The sequence below is a fragment of the Rhinichthys klamathensis genome, unplaced genomic scaffold (genome assembly GCF_029890125.1).
Source record: "Rhinichthys klamathensis goyatoka isolate OS25496 unplaced genomic scaffold, OSU_Roscu_1.1 h1tg000180l_1, whole genome shotgun sequence".
Taxonomy (NCBI): Eukaryota; Metazoa; Chordata; class Actinopteri; order Cypriniformes; family Leuciscidae; genus Rhinichthys; species Rhinichthys klamathensis.
Genome location: NW_026606708.1, coordinates 993,505 through 999,593, shown reverse-complemented (window position 1 = coordinate 999,593; position 6,089 = coordinate 993,505).

The window sequence follows — 6,089 nt, the reverse complement described above, 5'->3', positions numbered from 1 at the left end:
CATTCTCTTTGTTTCTCCATCATCAAGATGAAGTGAGCTGAAATGCAATTCTTTCAAGTGCATGTGCCCACCATGTGTTCAGCAGTGTGAGTGTGTGTGACTGATTGACTGTGGTGAAAGCGAGCTGCCAAGCCAAACCAAACCGAACCGACATAAATCTACACTTAACCACAATGGCTCCAGCGATTACAAAAAGCTCGGTTTCAAAACCTAGTATGCTGCCTACTTCTCACATAAACTGCTGCCTTCTGAGGCAGCGTCAACCGTCATGAAAGCTCTTAATTGACCAATGATTAAACTCCGCCCCTCACCTTCATCTGCCTTCACTTTCAGTAGCACCTCAATGCAGTACATAAGATCGACGGGGAGGAGTCGGATCAAGATCCAAGGGGTGGAGATGGGTAGGATTAGGGGTGGGTTTAGGGATTAGGGGTGGGTTTAGGGATCAGGGGGCGGAGATGGGTAGGTTTAGGTATATGTAAGGTGGGAGGAGTTGGATCTGGATCCGACTCCTCCCCGTGGATTTCATGTTCTGCAGTGAGGACCATCTCTTCACTTTTGAGACCAACACTCACATCTTAACATCCAATCAACAACTGATGCATCAATGTCCCCGCCCCACATATTTACTTTTTTTATAATCTGTTTCATTGGATGTGTCACAATGCTGAAAAAAAAATCTGTCGCTACTGCCGTTTTATTAACGCAACATTAATGTTAGCAGGTAGCTAAGCTAACAACAACAAGACATTGTAATAAGCATACAAATACGTAGCACACATATTAGGTACAATAAAATATTTTGAATTACACAGAACTCATTTTACACTTTTTTTTAACAAATGAAGCATATTTATAATTCAACTCATCCATCATCTTGCCGTCAATGTTTTCTCTGTCCACTATGCAATCTAGGATTGCCTTCTTCAGGAGGAATTCATGTGATTTTGACTTAGAATTTGGCTGTTTACTATATTGAATAAAAAATAGAAGCTTGCCTATTTATATATTTATTTATTTTTAAAGGGCCTATGTGGACTCTTGTTATTAGTGACACCGGTGGCCGTTAAGTGAACTGCAGACAGCAACTTATTACTCGTGCTTGTGCTGCTCGCACTTAAGTGACTGAACGTGATTCAAGGCCACATCACGCCACATTGCATGGTGCGGCGCCGCCATCTTAAGAGGATTGTCCTCTGCTACTGATACTGAAATTAATACAGATACCTTATCTTTTGTTTTGTTTTTGCCTAGAAATTAAATATTCACATTCTTCATGGTGTCGTTTTGCAGGGAAGAGAAGCTATTTTATTGCATTGATAATTTGATGTTGCAGAATTCCATTCACAATTCTATATTTATTTCAACACACAACAACCAAAATCTAATTCTTAGAAGCTTGTGAACAGTTTTGTAGTGGCTGTGTGCAAGTAATACCAATTCACAAGCCAACCAATGTGAGACACATACTCTCAAAAGTAATGTTAATTATTAAACCAAACAAAACTCCCAAAAACACTCAGCAATGGGATTATTTTGAGTGATAGGCAGTGGGTTTTAATCAGTGACATTATTAATAGATTTTCTATCTAGTTTGATTATAAACACATTGACAATATAGTACAGAATGACTCTTTCGGCATTATCCTGAACATTGTATAAGCAATCATTTGATGTCATTGAACGGAAGAGATGCTTTTAGGAGTGAGCGTAAATGTCACATCCTTTTGATTTTCCCGGCAAAATTGGCCAGATGGCCAGCTTTTTACATATTGGCAATAAAAAAGTGATTAATAAATGAAAATATTTACTTCTAGCCCCTTTAAAATGGGATTTTCGTATACTCAAAAGATACATGTGGTGCTGTTTTAGAATTTGGATAAAATGTGTCGGGGGTGCACCTATGATTCCTTGAAATGTTGCTTCCTTAGGCAGCTCACTACGTTTTGGAATTGAGCAAAAAATGTGCTGAACGGTTGATGTGAGTTTGTGAAGGGAGTTCGATTTCATTGGTATAAGTATGTGTTATTGCACCATAATTTGATATAGTGTTGTGGAATGTGTTAAAGTGTGAAAGTGTGTGTTGACAGATATTTCACAACACATAGAATTTTAAGGAAGCAGTTAAATTACTTTCTTAGCAAATTGTCTCGCTCTCTCATTGTGCAATTATGAATGCATTATTTTATTATAATATAATGAAGGTCTTAAATTGCATATAATTACCCGTTCTTATCCTCCAAATACACTCATGGGTGCAGTCTGGCTCTGATTTTGTTTGGCTCTGGAAGATAGCCAGTGGTTTGGTTGTGCGCTTTATGTCTTTGAGAACATGATACTGCATAGCTCTAAATTGAGCACATATACACAATATCCTTCTGCTGACCTGGTACGTGTCAAATAAGAAACAATAAGTTTCCTGTTTTCCAAAACTGTTTCATATTTTCCAAAATGGATTTCTCTGACACAATAATTTTATATAGTCTTGTCTAGTCCAATTTGTTTGTTTATATGAAAAATCGAGAGAGAGAGAGAGAGAGAGAGAGAGAGACAGACATGAGCAAATAAAAAAACATTTGAGAATAATAAGGACAGAAAGTACTGTGATGGTATTTTGCAGTTGTTTTCAACTGGTTTTGCCACTTAACCCACTGGCATATGGTGTAGTTATGGGACAAGATCAGCTAATACCATGGAACTGAATGGTTATCACATTTATGTAGGCCTACTGTTGTTTACATGATACTCCAAATATTTTTATATTTCTCAGTTTTCATTTTAATGTGTTTAAATTTTAATAATTTTATGTGCCGCTTTTTTATAATATTTCTATATTTAAATTTTTTTAGTATCTTAGTATTTTAGTACTTGAACTGGTTTATTTTTTTTGGGGGGGCCAAGGTAACATTTCTATTTTTTTAGTTTATATTTTCTTCTAATATTTACATTTTATATTATTTCAGCTTTATTTCAGTTACTAAAAATCTATTTGAACTGCACTGCACTTGCACTGACATTACCATGGTGTTTCTGTAAAAGGGTTGAATTTATTGATGACGGTTTGCATAGTCTGAAGGCAAGAGAACTTCCTCCTTCCTTCCCCCTTTTTAACCAAACTGAATTTGCAGACTGGGCAGAAATGAATGTAGTATAGGCTAGATTAAATTAAATGCTCATGAGGGAGTATAATGAATAAAGGAAGGTAATAAAGGAAGTTTTGGGAGTGATAAAGCAAAGGTTTGGAGGGCACACAGTGGGTGGAGACAATATACACAAAAGCGCCCTGTTCCCCCCCCTGCTGAGGCCCAGAGGGCAGCCCAGGGTCAGGCTCTCTCCCTGGGGCATCTTCTACTCTAGCCCCAGGCTTCTGACAGGCCTGTGGGAGTTTTTGGGAGGTCCTGAGAGAGGCCAGACCCTTTACACCTCAGAGACCTTACTTCACCTGCTCTCTCTCTCTCTCTCTCTCTCTCTCTCTCTCTCTCTCTCTCTCTCTCTCTCTCTCTCTCTCTCTCTCTCTCTCTCTCTCTCTCTCTCTCTCTCTCTCTCTCTCTCTCTCTCTCTCTCTCTCTCTCTCTCTCTCTCTCTCTTTCTCTCCTCTCACCTCACTTCTATTCTCTCTATATTCCCACATATTAAATTACATCTGTTTTTTACATTCTGATAGAAATGTCTAGTGAAAAGAGAAGATATTTGCATATGGGTCAGCATGTTTCATCTGTAAAGGTAGGATGTTTAGCATAAATTACATCTGTTGGCTTCGATTTTCTTGGGTTGGAGTGAGGTCGCTGTTTACAGCACTGCTAAACCATGTTGCCGAGTACATGAAGTGTTTATGTTGTTGATTTTTTTCCCCCCTCCACAAATGTCTTACTTTCTTGTCTGTGTGTGTGCGTGCACAGGGGTGTGTGAATGTTGGCCAAAGGGTTTGATTAGAATCAGATATGTGTGAGTAAAGGTCAGCAGATGGGAAAGCAATAGGACACATACAAGGAGGCTAAGGGACCGGAATGGGGAATACGTTTTCTTTCTAATATAATCTTCAGGTGGGGAGGTTTGAGGTGGACAGATTGTTGATGTTCAGTGTGTTCATTGTGTGTGTTTGTTCCGGTCTGATGTGATCTGGCTGTGTTTAGACAGAGTTGTGCAGATGGAAGTCCTCAGAGCGGCCTAAGTTTAAATCACGTCATCAACTCTATAACCCAAACTACACCAACTCAATCAACTACTATCAGCAAAATGCCCTGTAATATAATTTCCATCCCAGTAAACATTCTTGCCCCTAATAAAATTTTTGTGAAGTTTTGTGAGACAACATGTGAGTAAAGTGAAGTATGAAATATGAGGTATGTGATGTGTGCAGAAAACAAAGATAAATCAAGGTAAATATCACTTCACATCAATTTTTTAATTATGTGTATTCAGGACACATAAAATGAGATAGCTTTACAAAACAAAGAACTGTTGTGCCATCTAGAAATGGACTTAGAATTCAACAGTATTTCATCAAAATTGTATTATGTTCCAAAGAAGTTAAATAATCCAAAGCTGAGGTGTCTAATTCCAGGTCTGGTTTAATCAGAGACTTTGAGGGAAAGACTTGGATATAGATCAAAAAGGAAAATGTGCATGTTATTCATCTAGCCATGAGATGAACTGTTCTTTTCCATCTTAAATAAAACTGAGGAGCAGAGGTACAGGCCCAGGGTGAGATTAGATGTTCCTCAAACACAAAAGAGACAGAATTATGAGGCTGTAAGATATTATGTGTTACAGTTCTTAAGTTTTTTATGAACTTTGGGGTTTCTATGAAGTGTGTGCAGCACGTGTGTAAAGTGTAAGAATGTGTGTTATGCGTTCTTTAAGATGTGATTGCTGAGGGGGGAGGATGGATGTGTGTATGTGTGTGAGATGGTTGTTTGTCGGCTTGAGAGGGAGTGCTGAGTGAGTGAGAGTGCTCGTTTGTCATTGAGATTTGTTTAATTACAGCCTGTCCTTCTCTCCCTCATCCCTCCATCCTCAGTAATCTTCTCCTCCTCATTTTCCTGTGTAAATCCCTCCCTCCATGATGGAGGCTCCGTCTCTCCTTCAAGGGAGGGTAACATTCGGCTGACTGAAACACTGGAGAGACCAACAAATGAGTAGGAGTGTGTGTGTGTGTGAGAGAGAGAGAGAGGAGAGAGAGAGAGAGAGGAGAGAGAGAGAGAGAGAGAGAGAGAGAGAGAGAGAGAGAGAGAGAGAGAGAGAGAGAGAGAGAGAGAGAGAGAGAGAGAGAGAGAAGAGAGAGAGAGACGAGAGAGGAGAGAGAGAGAGAGAGAGAGAGAGAGAGAGAGAGAGAGATGAGAGAGAGAGAGAGAGTGAGTGAGAGTGTGAGATTCTTGAGCACATGCAGTGATTCCTGCAGGGTTTCATTTAGGGATTTGTGCATATGTGCTTGTACATACTAATCCGGAACTTGACCATTAACGAAAACAGAAACACAATCGCAAAGAACACACACACGTAGACATGTTTCTGCATCTTCCACCTCATCTCTCTCTCTCCCCTTCTGTGCGGTTATGTAAACACACACAAATGCCTGCCAAACGCTCCAGCAATTTAAGGAAACACAATCAATTTGAACACAGATTTATATTTACATTAATCATACATACATTTTAGACATGTTTTTTTTTATTATTATAGAGCATTTTACAATAATGTTTAATTGTAGCAGTAGTTTTTGCTATATATTATGAGCTAAAAATATTTTGAGCTGTTTTTAATTAATCTAGGATAATGCTGATTTATAAAAATACTAGCATTCATTGTTAATTGATGTTTGGTTATAAAGCAAATTAGTTAATCGAGAGTAATGAGAGTAATGTTTCTTTCTTTTAATAACTTTTTACTTTTGAATGTTGGTGTATGTGGTAGCGAGTGTATTAATGTGGAATTTATTTTATTTTCAGTCAGGAGAGAAATCCCAAACCTGGACAAAACTCACAAGCTTCAGTCTCTGAAGGGATGTCAAATCACAACATCATGTGATTTCCTGTGATCTGTGCTCTAGTCTGAGGTAAACTCTCAATAGAATCCATGTCTACCATTCC